We start from the raw sequence: 25,109 nt of genomic DNA, 5'->3' as shown, positions 1-25,109 counted from the left end.
TTAACCTTACATACAGCTTTTGACTTTGTAACCTTAGCTGTCATATCTTCACATACATTCAGGACAGATAATGAGGAAAAGGTGAAAGGAGAAATCTCTCTGGGTTTAAACTAAAATAGTCTTTCTCACAAAGATATGAAGATGTCAAGAAGAAAATCCAGACGGAAAAGTTCAAGATATTCATGAATGATCTTGCAATTTGTGAATTAATCACAATCCAAATATCAAAATGTTGATCCACAAAACTTGAGCATTAATGGAATAAAATTTCTGCATAATTCAATCAGTGAGATGTAAACAAACTCATTCAAAATGAATTTGCGAGTGATTTGGTTTATGAAATGGCTCATTGTAGAGAAACCTACCGACTCATATCTTTACAGTGGTGGTGATACGAATCAGCTAAATATGGCCATTTTATTTACTATCCAAAATGACCAGTAAAACTACGCAAGTCTTCTGAATTTGTGTGATGTTAATCATAGTGAAATAATGGTAAATACGAATAATTGTTTTCTTTAGGGACTATTTTGTCTTACAATGCCCAGCATGTAACTTGCTGCCGTAAATGGGCTTAAAAAAAATCATAAAACAATGTTGCATGAGACAGTGCAACCATTTCATATTACAGTTTTCTATGTGGTTGCTTTTAAAGCTACTAAACTCTTCAGATGTCTGGTTCATATCACCACCAGCAATTCTGACTTTCTGTAGACAGAAATATTTCATATCAAACTACTCTGAATGGTTAATTTACACAGACATTCTTTAAAAATCTCTGAAATAAGGTTTGCATGTGTTAGGCCACTTCAGTCATGGACTGAGTACAACCACAAAATGGCTATTTCTCACTCTGTTGATCAGACCTGGCTGACAGTTGGACAGGTGCGCTCTGAACACACAAGCAGCTTTAATGTACCGGCTGTGGAACAGTAGTGGACACCGAAGGAGGTAGAAAAGTGCAGACTCACAGAAGTATTTGAGGGTTTCGTCAATCTGCTCGTAGGTAAGTCCCAGAGCGGCCTCTGGTGGCAGCAGTGGAGTGTGCAGCCAGTCATCATGCTCATACCCAAACACATAATCTGCCCGCAGAGTGTATCTGGGTAACTTCTCAGTCAGCAAACTCACAATCTCCACCTCTGGCAAATCCGCTCCTGAACACAGATCTGTAACAGACAGAGAGTGAAAAGCGTGTTTAGATGTTTAAAGTTCCCATACTTCCTTTTTTATTTCATATTGTATTTATGAACTTGATAAAACTTGATTAGTCACAATATCACCATAATATACCACCATAACAAAAGTACTAGTGTTGTGGTCAAGAATACTAGAGCATGAATTAATGCCCATGCTCTCCATGCTCTAGTAGTCAAGACTGAGACCTGGACACATCACAGCACTTTGTCGTAGTCAAGTCCAAGTCAAGACTGAGATTAAGAATATAAAAATAAAAAGAAGAAAGGGGAAAATATTAATAATAATAATATTATTTGTAGTTTACTGTATAATCACTGAAATATACTTAACATGATATATATTAATAAACAATATTATATTTTACAATATATTTTCTAAATTATAACATTAATTCATGTATAACCTAAATTATTAATAATTATTATTAAATTATATACCTAAAGAACTGCTGGAAGTAAATGATGGTGAGGTTATTCTCTGTCTTGCCTTAAACTTATTCAGAATCACCATCTAAAGTCAATCTGAATATAAACCAAACAACATAGACATTTTATTATTAAACAGAAACACAGTAATAACAACATTCTGATATTTGAATTTTGGAACAAATGAACATCAGCAAACAAACAATACCCACTTAAGCCACCATGGAAAGAATCAATTTAATCCTTAATAGGCAGCAAACAGATTTTATTTAAACATGTAGAGAAAGGACTGTTTTATTCTGGTTTTATTTTGTTTTATTATCAATAATAACAGAAAAAAGTTCAGTTTCTAATGACCTCAGACAGAGGCACTGCACTTGGCTGGTCTCGAGCACAATTTCCAATTTCCTGAGACTGAGACAGGGCTGAGGCCACTCCTTTACAGTCTCAAGACCAAGACCAGACTTGAGTACTGCGACATTAAACAACACAGTGTACATTTACAAGAATCGATTATGGAATTCTCACTTTTTTGCTCAATCCGTATACTTTTCATATACACATCTGCCATGTTAATGTCAATACATAAACATTTATAAAATGTAGAAAGTAGGACTACATCCACAATTACTGAGCATCACAGCACTTAGCATTACAGAGAAATATAACATAATACATTTATTTATTTAGGCTTACAAAATGCAGAAAAATGAATAAAGTGAAGACATTTTAGTGCAACTTTAACATTCCACTCTTCTGGAGTGTAATAAATACATCATCAAATATTGTTTTGAAGCCATGGTTGCATTCATGTATAGAAGAAAATGAAGTGAATTTCATAACTATGTAAGATAAGGACAAAAACGTATTTGAAACATTAAACAATTAAATGTAGGTTTACACTCATTATAATTATGTCAGTATTTAATACCTTTTTGTCAGCATCTAATACCTTAAACAATAAAGTGTGTATATTGAATTCATCTTGTCCTCAATGGTACGCTGAGGGTTGAACTGTAAGAGGCTTTGAAAAGCTCATCTGTGCTGCACTCTACTGGACAAAGATGGTAATGCAAGTGACAGGAACAACTGGAACCATTATTTCCTGAAACACATTTGTTCTTCTCCCTGTTTAATTCATTTTACATGTTTTATTCAATGCCTAATCTGTCTCTGAATGAGAAAATTATTACTATCATATTTCTGTTTCTATTTTTCATATTAGTTTTGATTGTCCAAATAAGCTTAATTAACACTACCTGGAATTAGGTACCCTTATTAAATATGAGTAAAAATTAACACACTGAGAAAAGATGTTTCATTTTTTATCTTGATTTTGGCAGAAATAAGGTGGTTAGTTTAGGCTTAACTGTTCAAAGAGAAAAAGACATTCTTCAGAATCAAGCATTTCATAAATACTGGGACCAGAGCTGTAGCCAAGGGATGGACAGACGTGGCCAGTGCCGCCAAAGCATAAAGTATGGCCACCCTCCCGGCCACCCCAATTATGGCAAGTGAAACAGTCAATGATTATCAGTCAGCCATCATCAAAAAAGCATCAATTATGCTTTATAGTGAAAATCTGCATGTGAGATGGCTACTAATCAGGCATTAGAGTATGATGACACTGCATTTTAACAATCTTGCTCAGCAAACAGGTGAGCAAGGCACTGGGTCCCTTTAGCAGTGCTGGTCTGGGAGCTACATTATGAAGTATCATATGTGAAATATGATATGCAACGGTAACGAAACTATCATAAAAAATAATCAGATATTATTGTTTACTTGCTGAATTTAAGATATCTGGGTGAAAAAACATACTATGCGGCCTTTACAAAAGTTATATTTTATTCCAATATGTTAAACTCAAAATTGAAACCAAAATTGTAACCATTTTTGTAACCATAAATATTCATTTCCACTGCTGGGTCAATTAATAGCAACTGGGACTGTGATTACCCTGCCTATGCAAATGAAAAAAAAAACAAAAGAGGAATTTGGACTGGAAAGATTTGGAAAGTAAAGCACTTCTACGCTGTGAAGATGTAGAAAGAACATGTGATGTGGCAGATATGTGAGAGGATATAAGATGCTGTAGGGCTGTTCTGCTTCCAACTCTTTTCAAATTCCAGGACATTTTAGAGCATAATACAGATGCCAAGAGCAAAAAGGGCGGTCACTGGATCCTGTAGAGTGAGATAAGCCTTTTCAATAGCATCCCAGTGCCCTAACCACTCTACAAAAAAACTGAAAATCTGTGCCTGAGCTGGAGAGGACTGCAATGAAAAAAATTAGGACATATTCAGCATGAACTTGTGGTATTAAATTCTCCTTCTGCTTCATCAGATATTAATCCATAAAGCTCAGCACTGACAAATGACAGCAGCACCATCTTAAAACCTGAATTTTGTCTGTTTGCTTTCCATTTTTATCGATAACAGACTGTCACACATTATCAGAAACCACATTAACAAGTCTCCTTTGAGATTACTAACCAACTTATGAATTCCGAAAGTGACCACCACAATCACACCTACATTAATAGTTGCAAAATTCTCTTACCTGTGAGAGTGGACACATCCTGGTGTGATTTATCCAGGACAGGGCCATGCCTCAGGTTTCCAGGTGCGAGGCAGAGGTGCTGGGAGAGGGAGCCACATCCCTCCTCCTGCTCCCCGCAGAGGCTGAAGGATGCCCGGGGCTCCAGGAGGCCCTGTAGGGGACAGTCTGAAGGAGAGGGAACAGCAGCAGGGGAAAGCGGTAGAAGATGTGGGCTGATGGAGCCGGTGGGATTCAGGATTCTGTGCGCTGAAGGCCCAAAACAAGATAGCTGTGCCTCCCTCTAGTGGATCAGAGAAAGAGGAAAGGATTCAGACAGATGTAGAGCACTCTTACTTACTCATCTGACAAAAACAAAGAACAGACATAAAAGATAAAATATGAAGTGTTTTCAATTAGGCACCAGCTCTAAATACCATTGCAAATACTACTAATAATAGAAGTGAATACTAATAGTAGTAGCAGTCAGTTCCAACAGCAGTAAATCCTGGCTGTCATATCAAAACTTTGTAACTTTATGTTTTTCTGTTTTTTCTGGAAAACACATTTATATTCCTCTGATAAAAGTTTTATTAATCTTAATATAGCATTGATATTTCTCATGTTTGAAGCCCACTCACAACAATGAACATCACAAACAGAAACATTTCAAAAATGGTCTATAATGCGTTTTGCAACAAAACTCTTCATACATATCATTTATGTTTAATATATAAAAAACGTATATTTCTCTAAATATTGCATGTAGAATGTATAGATTTAACAGGAATGTTGAAATACTACAGAAAACAAAAATGGCAAAAATAATTTTTAAAACTGACAATTATTAAATTTAAAACATAGAATACAGCATGTATTTATCTTAAACTAGCTCATTAAAATAAAATATTACTCTTGGAGCAGTACATATCCCCAATTTATGTTTCAACTCAGTTTAGTCATCCTGGAAAAGCTAAACTCAATATTTAAGATGCAATTTAGAAATTTCTTACAAAAAAAATAACAAAAACTAATTGGAGCACAACTGTGCACAAGTGTGCAAATAGATCAAGAGTAAATGAATAAGAGAACAGTAAAAAAGAATCAAATAAATGAAACCTAAAGGTAGTAAATAAGTTTTGTTTTGTTTGCGTTTTAAACTGTAAACAGAAGGTGCTAGACGGATCTAAGTAGGAAAAGAATTCCAAATCTTTGGAGCATACAAACAAAAAGCTGCTTCACCACGTTTTACAACAGGAATTACCAGCGAGCCACCATTCGAGCTTAATCCAACTTGAAACATAGTCCGATAGACACTCTGCTGTATGTCTGAGGGTGTCATAAACCATTTATTGCTTTAAACACTAACAGAAGAACTAGTTGTTTTAGAGCAAACAGGCAGCTAGTGCAATGATGCTGGAATAGGTGTCATGTTCTCTCTACAAAATCAACTTCATTGTTAATATCAGTTTAAACACTGCATACTGGCATTAAGCATTAACATTAATAAACATTAATAAAAAAAATAAACAGTGAAAATGTAGCGCTTTTTGATGAAATGAAAAAAATATCTCACTGTTTTCATTTGGAGATTCTTTTCATTTTGTCTATGACAAATCTGAAGCTAACATATAGACAACCAGTAAAATGTCAAATATTTACAGAGCAACTTTGTTCACTTGATTCTTGCTTTTAAAGCGTGGGGAAAACGAATGCATGGGAAAACAACAGTGACTCTTTTGTATAACCCCATATCACTTTCTCCTAGGCAGGCCAGCTTGCACTGTGGCATTGATCTGAAAGAGGATAGGCCCTCTCTTAGCTGCAGCACTGCATTCATCTCTAGTGCATGAATAATAATGCTTTCTCATATTTAATATGTCATGATGATTTGATATATCAAGATGTTACTGTCACCTCCTTTGTATCTCCAGATGCAGCAATTTTTGGAGCTTAGATATTCTGCAACTTTCAGGAGAGAATTTAGCTCTTAGAGCTAAAAGAACATTCACTGCATGGTATGTGTATATATATATATATATATATATATACACATATACACATATATATATCTATATCTATATCAATATCTATATCTATATATCTATATATCTATATATATATATATATATAGATAGATAGAGAGAGAGAGCGAGAGAGAAAGAGAGAGAGAGAGAGAAAGAGAGAGAGAGAGAGTAGTTTCAAGTACAACACAGCTCACTTTCTCACTTTGTGGTTGTGTCTTTCAGGAATCTGTGTTTTTAGTGGTAGCAGTGGAAACCATTCTAATGGAAATGTATGTTAGTATATCTGCTGTCAAACATACTTTTTGTATCGCATCAAATCTGACTAGGGCTGGCGCCAATAATATGACTCCTTGAGTATTCATTCAATCCTTTGCTTTTTGTTTCTCTGTCTAACATTCTTTGTCACAAAAATAATAAAAAACGCTGATTTTTGTTTATTTTTGCTTTTAACAATCACTATGACTATATCGATACACTCAGTACAACTATTGCATGTACTTTGAACTACAATACCGAACATGTTACTCTGGCAGAGGTTTTTAGGGACTCATTAAGAAATATCAACAAGCATTCAAATCCTGGAAAATGCTGTTAGGGCCAACTGTATTCGATGCACAGCATGTACTGTCTTGCCCCCATATCAAAGAATATGAATGCAGTCAAATGCAAAAGTTTGATCACCTCTTTTTAACATTTTTTTTGTAGATTTTCTAAGTGAAAGTAAGTTAACACAATTTCTACAGGGAACAAACTTAAATATGGCATTTTTCTGTGAGTTTCTTTGACATATAGAAAAACAATAAAATATAAAATGTGCTATCACTTTTGAACAGGTATATTTTATATATTTTTTTTTTCTGAATATTTTAAATTCAGTAAATAAACAATAATTGTGCATTCAAATGTGCAGAAGTGTGTCTCTGTAGAGGATGTGTTAACTTATTTTCACTTAGAAAATCAACAAAACATGTCATTTAACCAGGGGTGGTCAAACTTTTGCCTACAATGGTGTACGTTCTAAAGAACATAAGTTCGGTTTCCCAAGTTGGGAGTAATAACGTCAACTCTATAAACGTCAAAGCTGCAACAAGCTGTAAAATTCAGTTTGAAGGCCGGAAGCTTTCAGGTACATTTCAGTGGGTTTACAGTAATTAAGCAACATTATTTCTGGCCATAAGAGTGAAGTCACTCTCACAGCGGTCACATGAGGAGCAAAGTTGAAGTGTAGGATATCTCAAGGCCAGCCGGCACCCACTCAGCCATGCTCTGTGCCAGCCGTGCTGTAGCAAGAGGGTGTGTGTACGTGTGTATTGTCACACAGGCCAGAGAGAGTGAAAGAGGGAGGAGGGGCAGCGGGAGAGAGTGAGAGAGAGAAAGAATGAGACAGACTGATAGAAAGGACAAAAGGAAACATGATGAAGGGAAGCACTTGAGATAAATCCCTTTTTTCAGCCTGTCAAAACCATACTGAACAACACTTGAATTAAAGAGTAAGCACTAGGGGGAGGGGCAAGCTCAATGTGAAGTGAGCATCTTGTCTGTGGTTGGCTGAAAGGGACGTGCACCCTGAACGGTTTCCTAGGAAACCAAAGGACTATGAACTGGCTTGGTCACATGATGCGTCCATCAGTGGGGCTTTATGAGCAAAACTCAAGCACTACTTGGAACAAGCATACAAACACCTGAAGACCCCTGACATACAAACAACATTCAGCAATAAAAAACAGTGATTTCAGCATATTTAAGTGGTGGCCCGCCACTTCACTAATGCAAAACTTAAGAAATTAGTTAAAAATATGTGGTTCTCTGGATTGGAAATTTATAGAATTTGCACAAGCCAACTTACATGGAAAAATTTGTTTAGGTCAGTTTTAGGTGTAGTGATCACATCTTGATTGATTGGTTGATTGATTGATTGACTGATTTTGTTTGTTGATGAAAGCACATATAACATTTTTGCACAAATTACATTGATTTCTTAAAGGCCTAAAATACAACAAAGCCTTTGAAGCTTACAGTTGTGTGAAAAAGTTTGAAGACCCCCAGTCAAATGACATGTTTTGTTGAAAATAAGTTAACACATCCTCTACAAGGAACAGACTTCAATCGCAATTTCTGCCAATTTTAGTGCACAATTTCTATGTATTTACTGAGTGTAACATATTGGAAAAAACATAAAACTATTGCACAGGACACATTATTGTTTTATTTTTTCAGTAAATTTGTTAAATTCTGCAAATAAACAGTCATTATGCATTGAAATGTGCAGAAGTGTGTTCTCTGTAGAGGATGTGTTAACTTATTTTCACTTAGAAAATAAAAAAAAAACATTGGCGCCCAAACTTTTGTATTTATCCATATTCCTATTATGGTCCTTGTCACATAAAACAGAAAGGCAGAATAAATATAACACAATACAATAATACAACACACACAGGGTGGATTCTCTGTTCAGATCATTTCTGTAAGATGCTCTCAGAACACATGATGAAAAATAACTCAGCTTGTTATTATGTTGCCAAATAACTATAAAATGTAGTTTAAATATCCTTCTTGATGCATGCTGTAGTTTTGTACATTTATGTCATAGCAAACTCCCAGAATATGAAAATGTATTCTTTCTTCATTAGGTTTTAACCCTTTTTAAATAATGACTATGAGGGTTTCTAAGCATCAGTACCTTCTTAATATAAGAAACTCTACAAACAGTTCCACTGTTAACAAATGCAGCTTTCTGAAATGAACAGCCTCTAAATGTGTATGCAGGAAAAGTTTAGAACTCTTAACACTTAATTATGGACCTTTTGTAATTTGCTTTTGGGTTTCTATGATTAGCTTAGTCAAAGTGACACCGAGCCAGAGCTCCTGCAAGCATTTGTAAAAAAGAAAATAATCATAAATAAAAATTCTACAATATTGTTAATTTCTACTAGTGCCCCATGGGATTTTACTAATATGTTAGCACTAAGCTAACAGTGTTTCACTTTAGCATTTTTTGGCCGTTCAAGATTAAATGCAGACATTTGAAGCTTTTACAGGACATTCTATGTTTTATTTGTAACAAACATAACATGTATTTTACCTCTTTAATGGTTTAGCAGTAAAGAGTCCTGACACGTTCCAGAAGGATAAGAGTGATGTTTTTCACTCATTGTAAATCAAACTGTGAATGGCTGACTCCACTGACTGTTCCTAATCATGTTAGTAGTTAATCTAAGCTATCTTGGCTGTATCTGCTTAGACACCACCAGAGCTTCTCTAAAATACCACTAAGAAAAAAATTCTGACTAAATAAATCTCCATTAGGTGTTTCGAAAATGTTACTCTTTTGTTTCCAACCTAACGAAATAAGAGAACTACTACAATATGTACAGTGATCATGATTATACTAAAGAAAATCAACCAAAACTTAAAGAAATGCATTTTTTTTCACAGAAAGCATGAGAAGACCCTGAGGGCTCCCCACTGGCTTTTAAAGCCATAACTTCACCTTCTAATTCACAGCCAAGGTAGTTTACACTATTAGTAATAACATCCTCTCCCACTTTTACAGGCAATTTATCTAACTTTACTTTAGAACTAAAAAGAATACCCTCTGTTTCCTCTGTAGGGATGATCTATTATCTCATAGCCTTTTGCTTACACTTTGAACTTCTGTGCTAAGAACATTTTCAATTGTTTTATCCTCATGAGACACTAAAAGAGCAGCAACATCACCATATAAAAATATTACAAGCTTTACTCGCAGCTCTGCCTCTTTGCTGATCATAAACCCTATAAAATCTTTGTGAGTTAATGTAGGATTCCCCTATTCAGGAAGTAGGAACTGTCTTCAAGAATAAACACAATATTATACAGTCTTAACAATAAAGACGCCATAAAGGGTTCTTTGTGCAAGTTCTTAGTATTATGAAATATTCACCAATAATGTCATTCAAAACTTAAAGGTGAATTGAATGAATTGATTAAACCTACTAACCCCTTACATGGTCAGGCATTGCCAGTGGGCCCAATGCCTGGTTAAGAATAATTTAACCAGTTTGCAATGAATTCGCTGTAGTTACTGAATAATAAGCCTTAGTATGTAATAAGTCTGAGATTTTAAGAGGTTGAACTATTGAACTTATATGTAGATTTGATGTCCGACTTTGAAATATGATGAATCAATTCCATTGCAATTTAATTCTCAATGTTATACAGCTTTCTCAGTTATTTTACAATCATCTGCAGCTTTGTTCATCATCCTGGACACATCTAACATTTGTTTATTTCTATTTTACAGCTGCCTAGTGTCCCACTAATTACTTGAAACCTGATGAATAACATATTCAAACCCTTTTAGAATTGATCTGCAACCACATTATCAAAAAAGTGATCACAAACTTTTAAACAGTATCATTTATTCACACCTGAGCAATCTACTGAATATTTTGGCACTTAATTGACAAATCACAGATTTTGAAACAGCGCAAATAAAAACAGACTTAACAATACCAAACCAAGCCTTTGAAAGATTCCAAAATACCCCACTGGTAAATTACTTTTTAAGACTTCACTAATGAAAATAAAAAAAAACATCTGGTAAAAATGCATATACATGGAAGTGTCCATCAGGCTCTGTTTCTTATTTAAAGAGTGACCAGTAAGACAATTTAAAATATCATCATGCGATTGGCCAACTAATCTGTGCTGATGCAAAATTTTATAAGTTTATATTTTTAATCAAGTAAACAAGTTTAACAGCCCTTTTAACAGAAAAAAACATACTGTGAGAAAAGTTTCACAATGTCTATAATAAAATCTATGACTGCAAATACTTTGCCTTTCAATTCTAACCTTCACAAATCACATCTCTATACATTCTATACTCCACTGTATAACACCTTACACCAAAGAATATAACGCTTCGTGTCCTCTGTTAAAATGAAAAAATAAGCCACAGTTTACCATAGTCTTCACGTCCACACAGCTGACCTGCTGCCTCCCTCTCTCTCTGTCTCTGTCTCTCCACGGCAGCACCACAGATCGCTTTCATCAGTGGTGTATCTGACCTTGTGCTCATCTACTGTTTTGTGAAATAAAGGATGCTGCTGTTTCAAGCTCTTAAATGATGATTACGAGAGGGACGGTGTTAACGTTCTATCCGTCACATCCACATGGAAACAAATGGGATTCCAGACAAGTTCCTACATTAGAAGGAAACAGCCCTTCCCAGCCAACTCCTGAAGTAAATAACAGTTTATAAGAAGGAAGGCAACAGGCACTAAGAAGGAAGACAATGTGAAGTTTCCCATTAGTGGTTCCCTTTTACTAGATGCATTTCCTGATGTCTGTAAGTGATCAATAGTTTGTACAATGCAGCAAAGGTGTGGTTGAATTTAGATAAGGAGAAGCAGTAAAGCAACCATTTCAGCATTTACAACCAAGGCCACATCACCTAATATAAGCAAATAAGAAACTGAATTAATTTAGTCGCAAAGTAAAACACATTGTAAGCTATATGAACGACAATGTTTTTTTATTATTATTATTTTTAGAGATGTGCCCAAGTACTCTAGCACTCACTTCCAGCATTTCCATTCTAATATTTTACTATTCAGGTATTTGCAACTTACCATTACAGGAAGACTATGAAACACTAATGTTATATTTTAACAGAAAAGTGAAATGTGGTAAGTCTATTTTGCAAGTAAGCATGCCAAAAACTGCCACTCAGTAATGTCCTACGAGTTTGTCAGACATTTACATTTCTGGCATTTGGCAGACGCTCTTATCCAGAGCGACTTACAATTTGATCATTTTACACAGGTAGGCAAAGGTAGTGTTAGGAGTCTTACCCAAGGACTCTTATTGGTATAACGTAGAGTGTTTACCCAGGCAGGGATTTAACCCCAGCCTACAGCATAGAAGGCAGAGGTGTTACCCACTACACTATACCAGAAAGCCCAAAATGAATGGGTTCCAAAGGCGCTTTTGTGCAAAATGCTTAATCTTTTCTATTAGGGCTGGACAACATGACAAATTGTGTCACAATATGCTTTTTCTGAGCTTTTCTGAGTACTGTGGATATTATAGTACTTAAAAAGAATTCCTAAGTTCCCATTCGATTAAAAGGCAACAATTTTAAATACAAATCAATGGATTGATAGTTCAAAATGTGGCTCTATTTTGTCCATTCCAACTCATCAGATGTCAGAATAATAAACACTGTGACATATCGTGCATCACAAAAGCATCTTGATATTACATTTCTTCCATATCGCCCATCTCTAATTTCTATACAGAGAAATGCACTTGTGTTCTGAAGACAGATCATCATAAAATATTTTAACACTGCTGTCATATTTTTAAGCACTTTTGAACCCCAGTTACAGGAGTTTCTAATGGTGCCTCATGCACATTCATGACGTCAGTGAGCACAAACCGCTTCACAACTACAGCCAATGAGCTGATCAGCTTGCCAACCAATCAGCACTCACTAGCAGTAATGCCAACCAATTAGCACTCATGCTGGCGTTTTACCACCCAAAACCTTTCTACTGTAGAAAAACAAAAAGATACTAGTAAGTTTTCTTTTATTTTTAATAGGATACTTTACAAAATTAAAGGAAGGCCCAAGATAATAGCTAGAAACTTTTTTAATTCTTAGCCATTTAACTCCATTCATCCACTCATTGAGGATTCGCTCTCGGACACCCTCTAGCATTTTTCAGTTATTACTTAATACAATGGAAAAACAGGAATTGGGGCTCCCCATAAACTGGCTCAGAGAAGGCAGACATAGTGCAGAGGCATCGCTAACTATGCTAACTACTGTAGCTGGTGTTAGCTAGGTCCAGAAACAGTGAAAATATATTTCTCAGACAAACTAACATGTTGGCACATTGTCCACTCAGGAGGAATGTTAGACAAGAAGTGAAACATTGCACTGGTTAACTCTGTTAGCTTATTAGCTCATCTGAAGAGCCTTTTAGTACTCATCCAACTCCATCAGTCATCTCTTGGCTTTTTTTAATACTTTAATACTAAAACATGCTTTCAAATGAACACCAGCTTGGTTATCTGAAATCCTTTTTTTTCCTTTCTGGCTGTTTTTTTTGCACTTAACCAGTTATCCATTCATTAACTCTTACAGACACTCGAAGGAACATCCTCTTGTATACTCTGCGCAAATAATAGTGAATAGTATGGATTTCATTTCACGATTTCATTAAAAACATAATACTTAACTTTCTGTTAAATTCCAACGAACAGTGGAAGAAAACCCACCTTAATAACACACATTATTTTAAATTCTAATTTTAGCTCTATGTTTTCATTGTTTTTATTCATGTTTTGAGTCTATTTTTTACTTTAATTTCACATTATTTCCGTTTCTTCTCATTTGGTATTGCTTATTATTTTATACCTATTTCATAATTATTCTTAGACTTAACTATAATTTTTTATCAGATACAGTATTCTGCAATAATTTTTGTTTTTGTTATAGTGCTGGTAGTAATTGATACCTGTAGTTTCGTATCTAATTGTGGTGTATTCGATTACAATAAACACTGAGGATGTCTTCAGGTGCTGTCGCACAGTACAGAGATAAGCCTTTACCTATCAGCCCACTATCTCAACAGTGTTGGCTAACAAACAGTGCCCACTGCCTACATGCTATCCTGCACGCTCTCTCTAGCATTATAAGGCAAGAACTGCCAAAGGGGTTCAAGGACAAATAATTACACAAAAAAAGCCCAAACACAAAGCATAGTAGACACTCTATCCTAGCTTTTCTGAATAGGATTATACTTTCAAACTAGGGCACGTACAATGAATCATGAGCTTTTTTATTTTAAGTTCAAACAAAGCAATTCTGGTGTGATCTCATTAAAAGCTTCCAAGTACCTTTTCCAATAATATCTGTGAAGCTTCTGACAATAGTTCCTGTTTCCCCCAAAGACAAATATCTGTAACCTCTGAACAAGTGATGACTCACACAGGTACACATGTTAACAGTGGCACTGTCCATCTAAAATAAAAAGTCATAAAGTGATATAAGTGATGCAAACTGATTTGAGGACATGCCTCAGATGCATGCTTCAGGCCTAGATAGGTCAGAAATAGTCTGGACAGGGTTACCACTGCAGCCAAAACAGAAGCTTCTGTCATGTGCTTTCATTTGCCAAGTTAGGGAATTCACATACAATACAGTTCACATAAGGTATTGAGACAGTGGAGTCATTCTTATTTTTACTGTCCTCAAGTAATTTGGACTAAAGAAGAGACAAGTGCTGGTTAATAGTAGAGAACAGCATGTATGCCTTGGCTGGAGTGAACGAGCATAATCTTGGCCACCCTTAAGGCCAAGCTTTCCTTAAGGCCTTAAGGAAAGCATTTTAGAGTCCTTCAGGTGCCAAACAATTAATATTAAGGATGTAACAATACACACATTTTCAGATTTGATGCCTAGTTTTGTTCTTTGATAGTGGTTTCTATGAAAGACAGAAAATAAGACCCTCTCCGAAGAGGCCAAGAGGCATAATCTGTGATATGGTGTTAATTTCCTATACAGGTTCCAAAGGGTTTTTGTCAGTTTTTTTCAATCCTGTGTTGGAATCATAATTAGTGTAACCACACTGTACTCTTTATCTCGGTATATGCTAATGCTAAAAACTAGCCTCTATATCCATAACATCCTCTGTTTTTGCACCCATAATGGATCATAAGGGTACAATCATTTCAGTGAACAAAGTCACTCTCTTTGTGGACCTTCTGTTTGGCCTTATTTTAGAGTGGACCCTGACATACTTGCTAAAACTCAGAAACAAATTCCCAAAAAATCCCAGGCCTAGCATTTAGCCTAGCCAAGGAAAAGAAGCACACAGGTCACAAAGAAAAATTATGCAAAGTAATTAATTTTACTGCCTTGAGCAATACCATAATACAACATATCAAAACAGCCAATGTTGCCATCTAGGCAACTGACTTGTGACAATTACTGTAAAGAACATTACGTCATTACACGCGGTCTCCTCCTTTCACCTTTCACAGATTGTTTCAACATCTCCAAGACTGAATCTCAAATGGTTCCCTATTCCCTAAGTAATGCACTACCCACATGGTGCATAGCTCCTTTGGACCTGCAGTGTACTATTATGGTGCTGAAGCCATTGTTTCATGAATTACATTACAGTGCACTACATAGGGAGTAAGGTGCTATTTGAGATTCAGTCCAAATCAGCATAGCACATCAAACCACAGTCATGGTTACACATTAACCTCAAACTGCTGCCTCTCCCTTATACACGTCTTCCATTTCATCTGCCAGTATACAGTGAAACAGTACAGTGTATTACAGTGGTACAAATATGATCAAAAACTATGAATATGACCATTCTTAATCAACATATCACATACTGTACTGCACTAAATCCAATTAAAAAGGATTAATTACCTTCTCTTTGTAATGAAACATGCCACTGGTCAGGACTCTTTAAGAATTGACGATACCCACCACACTGCCCACAATCTCAAAAAAAGGTCACTGGGGTGGTGCCCTCATGTCATTGGGGTGGTACCCTCAAGGGCTGATTTGGAAGGTTTAGCCTCATCAAATTATTCGCACAGCTGTAGCATGTAAATTGCTTGCTCACTGTTAATAAATTCAAGTCCATTACATTAATGTGAAATTTAATATTATAAACAAGTAAAGGCTAGTAAATAGCTAAACTCTAATTAAACAAAGTAATGTTGAATATAACCTCACAAAGAGTTCCGACACTCTCCTTGCTTAATGTTAAGTTTTCCGTCCCTCACAATTGTAGTCCTCAGTGGTGTGGGAACACCTTACAGTAGGTTACTAATATTGCATAACACAGTTTGCCAGTAAATACCTGTCAAATGATGCTATCGAAAGTTCCCAACATTATTATAAATACACTTTGAAACATTGCAAGCTAGCAACCAAGCTCTGCCAAGGTGCAACAGGTCAGGAGATGCATGGAAGACGTGAGATAATAAACCCACTTAAAGACGAAAGGCTTTTCATAGACAAAATCTCAATGAAAGTATAAACTGCAGAGGTCACGGTGTAATGATGAAGGCCCATGGTACTGTGGAAATGTCAGGGCCCACTCTTCATTTATTTCTAGTTAACACCATTAAGTACAATTTATTCACTTTTTAGAAGATATTTTAGAAAATATTACATATAAGATATCCACTCTCATAAGAAAGGTGAAAGTCAAAGAAACACTACAGCCACAAAGCTCAGACCTCAACATCATCAAATGTGTATGGAATTAGTTGAAGATGGTGAGAAACATAACATGAAGCACGGAAAAATATCCCTGCAAATTTCTCTGAAAAACTGAAAGCAAGTCTCCTGAAAAGAAAGAAAACTGTAATAAAGGAGCAAAGGTTGGACACGTTTTATTTTGAAAAAAAAAGACATATATATATATATATATATATATATATATATACACTCATTTAGTTGTCTTTAGTTCTTTAGTTGGGGCTTCTGTGTAATGTTTTGTTAAATATATACTTTTTCGTTTTTTCCTGACACTGAAATAAAATGAATGGTCTTCTCTGGGTAATATAAGCTACATAGGTAGGATCTGGTTAACAATTTCGTAATGCTTTCATTTTCATTATAAAATGTGTAAAATAGTACAGTTAAGTTCAATTAGGTGTGTGTAGACTTTTCAATGCTACTATACATAGTCATAGTCATAGCCATACTACACATACTGTACCATACTCAGTTGGGATGTACTACTTTTCTTCACTTGCTCTCTGAACAGTGAGACAGAGAGCACAAACTGTGAAGCTATCAAACCCTAGCCCCTTTCACCAACGCCTTGAAACAAATAATGAGCCTAGTTAAATTATTACTTGTCACACTGTGGGTAAATAGGAAACAGCATCAACTTTCAAGCTGATGTGATCAAGCTGATCCTTATGTCACTCACTGACTGTGCCTTAAAATACTGATTTGTAGATTACGAAGGTCTTCATATCATTTGTGTGTTTCTGTTTTCTAAAATGTTATAAAAAGTAGGAAACATTAACAGTAGTGCTATTTAAAGCTAACACATGTTTATAGGGGGTTCTTGTACAAGCTCCCATGTCTTCCTCACCACAGGGGCAGCCATTTCCAGACAGGGTGAATGCAGTTTAAATTCTTCCTAACTTCTACTAACTAAGCTTGAAACCACAGTAACCATGACTGTAATGTAAATATGAACTTTCACTGATTAAACACAGTACACAATACAAACACAAAAGCAAAGAGATTTTGACAATAATTTCAGCAATAAATGTGTAATCAGTAACAATGTCCATGTAAGAACATTTTGACATTTCTATAATGACTGCAATGACCCTGCATTATGATGAATCAGGCATTGTCATATGTATGTAGTGTATGCTTTGTGCTCATGCCAACTTTTGGCTGTTAAATGGGTCACATGTCCACAGTAGAAGATGCTACTTAGCTTTGATATATCTAATATCGGACATTTTACTGCTTATTATCCGTGTCACACAAACATATCATCACTGTAATGTCAACCCCTAAAATCCTTTTGTTTTTTTTTGTTTTTTTAGTCCTATCTGAAAACGTGAGCTGAACCCTGAACACTGCGTGAACATTTCATGATGAGTGGACCAACAGAAAGAGTCTAAAATTAGTCAGAATTAAATCTTGTCATTAACATACATTTTTTTTCAAGTTACTATTTTGAAGATTCAATGGTTTTTGATGACAGCTATGATATGAATCAAATAAGTATCTACAGAGAAGTCAAATACCAATACCAAAACATTCTCCCACATTTCTCACGTAGCATAACTGGACTCGCTGTCAGGCAATCATTCAATAAGTGAGATTTCATATGAAGCTCTATGCAAGCTGATATAATAACTGATACAGCTGTTTCTGCCCTCTAATATGAACACAAAGTAGACTCCAATGCGGGTAGAAAAACTAACCAGACTGCAGCAACAGCACCCTACACAGATTTCCAATGTTTAAAATACACGGCTTGTGTAAATGTTCTATGAGGTTACTTACTCAAATGAAAGACCCCCGCATTGGGTTAAAGGGCAAGTCTTTCCTCCGATGGTGACAGCCTAGAAGTCACGTTCAATAGCTTCGGTCGTGTCCTCTGCACATTCCCTGGCTACATTCTCTCTAGTGTCCCAAGCAGTGAAAGCACCTCCTGTTTAGTGAATGGGAGGGAGGAGGGGAGGAGAGGGCAAGAGGGAGGTAACATAGAAGGGGGGGGGAAATAGGAGGAGCAACAAGGTGGGGGGGAGGGACGGAGTGTATGAGAGAGGTGGCGAGGGCCAGACGGTGAGAGAAAGACCTAAAGAGGGGAGGGAGAAAGAGAGAGAGAGAAAGACTGTGAGTCAGCACTCATATGTCGATGCAGCTGCTGGCATGGTTTTCCTCACTATTTAATCAGCTCCATTAAATTGAACCGGCGTACCGTTCCCTACTCTTTATTTATTCTGTTGACTCCATCTCTGCACTTTATTTCATCAACAGAAATCTAAAGGTTAATAACAAATACCGTACTTAGTCAACATATTAGATAACTCACAATCACTTTATTCAGTACTGAAACAACACATGGAAACATTAGCTCAACTCTACAGTCTTAAAAATAAAGGTTTCTAAAGGTTTCTTGGCATAGATGTGTAGTTCTAGGAAAAAACAATCAGTATAGACCTAGGGCCAACCAAAATAATTTGAATATCTGAATATTCGTTTGGTATTTGAACAGTTAATGTTAACATGAGGAAAATGTTCCAAATAAATAAATAATTGCTGGTTCAATTGCATGCATCATATATTAATGGCAGGCATCCATATAGCCCCACCTCGGAGCAAACAAACTGCACAGCTTTCCACGTGGCCACTGAAGCTAAAAGAGCAAAGATGGCTAAGAAATCACACGTATGGGAGCACTTTAAATTATCAGACAATAAGAAAAATGCTCTGTACACCTTCTATGGCATTGTTCCAAACCTCATTTGACACCATTAGTTTAAAGAGTGTATTGTGAGTTATCACACTGCTGGTAACCAACCAACTAAACCAATCAACTTATTGTCGCCTTAAAGTGTCAATCGGTTTTCTACTAAAAGAATCTCTGCAAACAACTTAGACGCAGATGCAAAACAGGGGGTTATTTGATTTTGCATTTGCAGGCCGGGGCTCTTTTCACAAGCGCAGGACCAACCACTGAGCAAACTAAACAAAGGTGCGGAAAGGCCTGAAAAGCACATAATCTCCTCTAATTCATGTTGAAGCACAGCATGTGTTCACACGTACCAAGTCTTTCTGAAATGTTTCAACATGAGTATGTCTGCCACTTTAAAGATATATACTGGATACGTTCAGCCTAATAGTAGAGGTCACGTTCCTGAAAGACCAGAGACAACTGATGGAGTTCAACAAACTGGAATTGAGTAGCCATGTGATTGTGGTTAAACAAGATCATTAAAAAGAGTTTATCTAAAAAGCAAGATTTAGTGCCTCTACACGTACGTGCCTTTTGCACGTACTGAGATTAGCTCACACTGAATATAAAAGCCCGATTTAAATACAATAACACCCAGGGCATTCACTAAAACAGTATTTTGAATAGCAGTCTGCAAGCACGTAAGGTCCTTAACACTGCTAAATCCTGTATTACGCTTTAGTGTCAACAACAAAGAAACTCATGTGAACTGCTTTAAAAGTGCTGTGAGGTCTGTGGTAGTTTATGGATGACAAATGAAGCAACTGTGGAGAATCCAGTTTTATTTGGTCCAGTTGAAAGTGAGGGTGAAAAGGTTTCTCCAGAGACATGGTCTTATGGGTTTAGTATTCAAAGTAGGGCATCTAAAAATATGTTTTTTAAAAATGTATACATTACTATAGTTCCATTATTGCATAAGTAGTTAGTAATAACAGCTATCTATGTTTTCCCCCTCAATCTTACATGAAAAAGAGCAATCTAAACATGAGATGAAATTATTCAAATAAAAACACCAGCATTGAGCAAATTCAGGGACCACCCTTCATTTATTTAATTTCCAACCAAAATGGCCATTTCATTTTTCATTTTTCAGCATCAGGAAAAAACAGAAACAAAGTTAACAGAAATCCACCCTTTGCCTTTGTTACAGCTTCCATTTTTTTCAGGGAGGGTGCTCTCAGTTTTACAAAGAAATCTGTAGATCTGAGACATATTTCCACACCTCCAAAATTCAGTCTTAGAAGTTGGTTGCATTTTTGGCTTCTGACAATCCAAGTAATCCCAAACGCATTCAATGATGTTGAGGTCTGTAATCTGGGCTAGTCAGTCCATTGTTCTGAGAACACCAGCAGCTTTTTTTCCATTTGCAAATGCTTTTCCTTTTTGTCTATTTCCCTTTCTCAGTAGCAGCTTCTTGCCAGCTACACATCCTTTCAGACCCACAGTGTTGAGCTGTCTTCTCACAGTGGAAGAATAGACAGAAACACCTGTAGATTTTTCAGATCTAGAGCAAGAGTGGAGCTAAATTTTCTGTCTCTCACATATGAAAACCTAAGTACTGTTTATCTGATGGTGACAGTTTTGGTTGTCTACCAGGTCTTGCATGGTTGTTAGAAGTAATATTTTCTCTGTCTTCTTTTACTCATTTTTGGAAACTCTTGTTTTTCCACTTATTTTCCTTTGACTTTAGCCTTCGTTATGCAAGTGGATTATTGTCCATCTAATACCCATGTGTCAAACACAAGGCCTGCAGGCCAGATCAGGCCTGTGGCACAATCTGGTCCGGCCCTCGAAATTGTTTAGATTTTTTATTAATATTTGTCCATTTCACAATCGACAGCACTACAATCCCCAGCAAGGACTGCGGCGTAATTTGCACTGACACACCACTCCCAACAACAATCTATGGGACAGCAGTTTTCTACACAATTGCAAACATCATATCACCAAACACACCAGCTGCATTTCAGCTGCAGTTCAACCAACATAAACACTATAAACACTCAGCAGCTCAGAAACTGATGAAGAATTAATGAATGAAAGAAAAGATTTCAGGTGTTGAGATCAAGCACACAGGTACGTTTAAAAGACCTAGCTTTTAAATATGGACCTTTTTAATATTGCCCTCTTAGTGGTTGCGTTTGATACCCCTGACCTAATGTCATTAGAAATATCGTCTGAAAATGAACAACTACTGAATCGCTGTTTTGACTGGAAAATTAAATAAACAGAAGGCGCTCTGTGATTTTTGCACATTTATTCTTTTGTGGTCTCTTTTTGTTCCACCGCAGTGAATATATGAGGTGACATGCAGGCTAAACATCCTTAGTCATCAAGCAACATGGACAAGATCTGAGGATATATAAACACATTTGTATAGCCATTGCAGAAAACATGTAAACCAAATGGGGAAAAAGGGTTGTTGATAAAAGGTTGTGAAGCTATGTTTCAAGCTATTTTTGTAAAGTCATTTGTTCCTTCACGGACGTAAGACAGGATCCTCCACAATGGTTATAAAAATAGCATCACTCTTGACAATAGAAATTTCAGTACTCAACAACTAGACGTTAAAAAATATTGTTCTTTAAGGGTTCTTTAGTAAAAGCAATGGTTCTATTCAGAACTATGAATTCTATATAGAACCATTTCATGCTTAAATGGTTCTTTGCATGGTGAGATGGTTCTTCAAAAAGTTTGAAACAATTAGAGTGGCCTTGAGGAGGATGCAAGTGTATTCTACCCCGACACACAGTGAGGAGGATGGTTCTCAAGCAAAACTTTCTCCAAGGATCATAACTGCACAACTGCAGGAGCTGGTGGGGTCACCAAGTCTCCAAAACTACAATTAGATGCCACCTCCACACCAACAAACTATATGGAAGGCTTATAAGAAGAAAGCATATGCTGTCATTAAACCACAAACATAAACTTCTGTTCACTAAATATTACAGAGTTTGAGGGTCAAAAACAGACAAAAATAGAGTTGCAAAAAACACAAGAAGAGGGTTTGGCCAGAAAAAGTCAAAAAGAACCCCCACTGTAAAGTATGGAGGTGGATCAGTGATGTTGTGGATCTTATTAGAATAAGCATGATAGACTCATGGGCCATGGTTGAATCTTCAATAATTCACAGGATTCCACATAATCCACAAATAAATTGGTTTACCAACCACAGAACCAAGCCTTTGCAGAGGCCATTTCTGTCTCTTGACCCAAAGCCCACTGAACCCTGTGGGGCAAGCTGAAGAAGAGAACCCAGAATACCATGAATTATGTAGAATCAGGAAACATCTTATAGAAAGGAATGGTCTTAGCTTTCTTTACATATGCTTTATTAGAAGAGAGAACTTATTATGGCAAAGGGAGGGTGTGCAAAGTAAATGAAGCGCAGAGGTGCCAAAAATGTGTGGTATTTATGCCAAAATATTGTTTTTTATTGTAAAGCTGTTTCTATAATAATTTGAAACCATTTCTCTTGTGATTCTCTTGTAAGATCAAGTTGATAAATGACTAAGACAAGAGTGGTAGTAATCTGTATGCATTTGTATGCAAAGTATGTATTTGCACCCATAAAAATACACATTTTCTGAAAAGCAGATCAGAAGAGTTTCATCTAAACAGCAAGATTCAGTGGCTTTTTGAAAAGCCGACATTTATTATAAAAGCTCAGTTTAAACACAATAACATCAGAGTTACACAGTACAAAAGCAGTACTTAGAATACTGTCTAAAAAAAACACGTAAAGTCCTTAAAGCGCCCATATTATAGGAAGATGAATTTTCTTTTATTAATAGAGTTTGATATATAAGAGTTTATATATAAATACTGTCAAGCTTTCAACATGCACCGTTCCCATCCCAGTCTACATAGTCCATTTATGGAAACTAATCTGTAAAAGCAGTCTATTTTGAATAAACTGTTTTGTGATGTCATTGTCATCTAATCTACATATATCCACCTATCCAACCTACAGCAGTTTAGCCCTGGCCGCTCATGCAGAAGCTATAAGGCGTGTTTCAGCCCAGACTCATTTTGAATGAGATACGATACAGGATTTACATATACCAGTTTAACAGCACAGTAAGAAAAATAGCATGATTAACTGTAAGGGATGGAGAGAGGTTAGAAAACAGAATTTTTTGATACGTACTTTTTGGTACGTACGCCCACACAAGCGGCTCTTCAACAGTGCTAAACTTTTATTAACCAATATCAAGACTACTGAACATGATCCTAAGTTATGTTTTAGTTTTAACAGTGAAGAATCCCATGTGAACAGTTTTAAAAGCTTTTATAATAAGGAAACCGTAGCCATTGAAACCACTGAAGCAAATGTTCAGGACCCAGTCCAATCCAAGCAATCTGAAGGCAAATCTGAAAAGGTTTAATGGTTAATGGTTCTGCAATGGTTTTTAGTTGTGGAAATGGTTCTATATAGAACCAAAAGGGTTCTTCTATTGTTATAAGAAGCTTCTAACAATAGAAGAACCCTTTTTGGAGCTATATGTTTTTCAAAAAGGTTCTATGTAGAACCATATACAGCACATTCGCCATCAAGCTGAAGAATGCTTTTACGATGCAAAGAACCCTTTGATCACGCAAAGGGTTCTTTGAGTGTTCATGGTTCTATACAGAACTGCTATCTTTACTGAAGAATCCATCACCATTTTCAAGTATGTATACTCACCAGTTAAAATCCCAGCAAAGCTGTGCTTAATCTGAGCCTGGGAAACCATCCATTTAACTTTTATTATTTCCTTGATACTGATAACTGTCAGTAAAACCAGAAAATAAGCTATTACAACTAATCTATTCATCTCAAAATACAAACTGATGCATCAAAGTGCAGGTGGTCATGTCCATTCAAAGAGTGAATGAATATATCATTGATAATGCACTACTCACAAACTGGAGTGAAGTGAACATAATCTCAGTGATATATTGCTATCATGGCATATGAATTGATGTTATCCGTCACACAACTTATTCTATCTTCTTGAGACGCAAAAAGCACGGAAGCACTGGAAACAATGAACCTCTCATATTCACACCAAACTCCCGATGACTCAACTGGACCTTATTTGGAAGCAAGGAAGTAAAACAGTCTTGTCTACAAAGAAAACTTAGCAAATAAAATCCTATTAGGACATTTTCTTATCCGGAATGCTGCAATTCTGAGAAAGTTTTGCTAGTGCTAAACATTCGCTGTGATATTGTCACATTAATCGCTGGTCCTCGGTTAGATGCTGGATAAAAGCCGACCAAAATACACTGTCCCACCCTGTCAAGCCCCTCTTGTGCCGCTTGTTGACAGAGACCACATCGTCTAAGTATTTTAAGCGTTTTACACATACGAAACGCGTGGTATTCGATTAACATTGGATTTTAAAATAGAGAAAGCTTACTTTAACATCGGCTTGTGCTGTCTTTCCACGCCGTCCCACTTTCTGTCCTTTTCTGAGCTTCTTGCCTGAGGGAACTTTTTCCACGCCGCCTTTAGCGGACTGGCTCAACAGCCCGCTGAAGCACAGAATTCTGGGATTCGTAGTCCACAAGAGGGCGCCCTCTCACTGACAAGTGAAACCAAGCGTCCATGTTTGGTAATGAAGATAACAGAATAGAGCGTTTTAAAGGGCCATTTGCTGTTTTCTATCTCTCTTTCCTATCGATATTCTTAGACTTAAACACTGTTTTTGTTTATGTACCTTTGCTGCTATATGTAAATGACCTCTGTTCTGATTGGCTGTGCTGTATTGCACTCAAAATATTAAATTAAGTGCAGTGCAGCCAAACACTCCTTAATTCAGTGTGAACTGGTGGGGCTGCACTGCTGTAGGCCGAATAGGTGGATATGTGTACTGATTTAACTGATACACAAAAAAATTTTGAAAAAAGAGGCCATT

General features: G+C 36.3%; 1 long non-coding RNA gene across 1 annotated transcript; it reads right to left on the bottom strand.

The window, feature by feature from the left end:
* Positions 1 to 1,029: 1,029 nt before the first annotated feature.
* On the bottom strand, positions 1,030 to 24,724 carry LOC118818909. Its single transcript, XR_005008123.1, has 4 exons — positions 24,612 to 24,724; positions 18,252 to 18,546; positions 4,185 to 4,464; positions 1,030 to 1,166 (listed from the first exon to the last, which is right to left on the bottom strand). It is a non-coding gene; the product is annotated as an uncharacterized LOC118818909 (long non-coding RNA).
* Between the last annotated feature and the right edge of the window lie 385 nt (positions 24,725 to 25,109).

Source organism: Colossoma macropomum, unplaced genomic scaffold, assembly GCF_904425465.1.
Source record: "Colossoma macropomum unplaced genomic scaffold, Colossoma_macropomum, whole genome shotgun sequence".
NCBI classification, from domain to species: Eukaryota; Metazoa; Chordata; class Actinopteri; order Characiformes; family Serrasalmidae; genus Colossoma; species Colossoma macropomum.
Note: the sequence above shows the minus strand (reverse complement) of the source record. Positions and strands in the feature narration are given on the sequence as shown.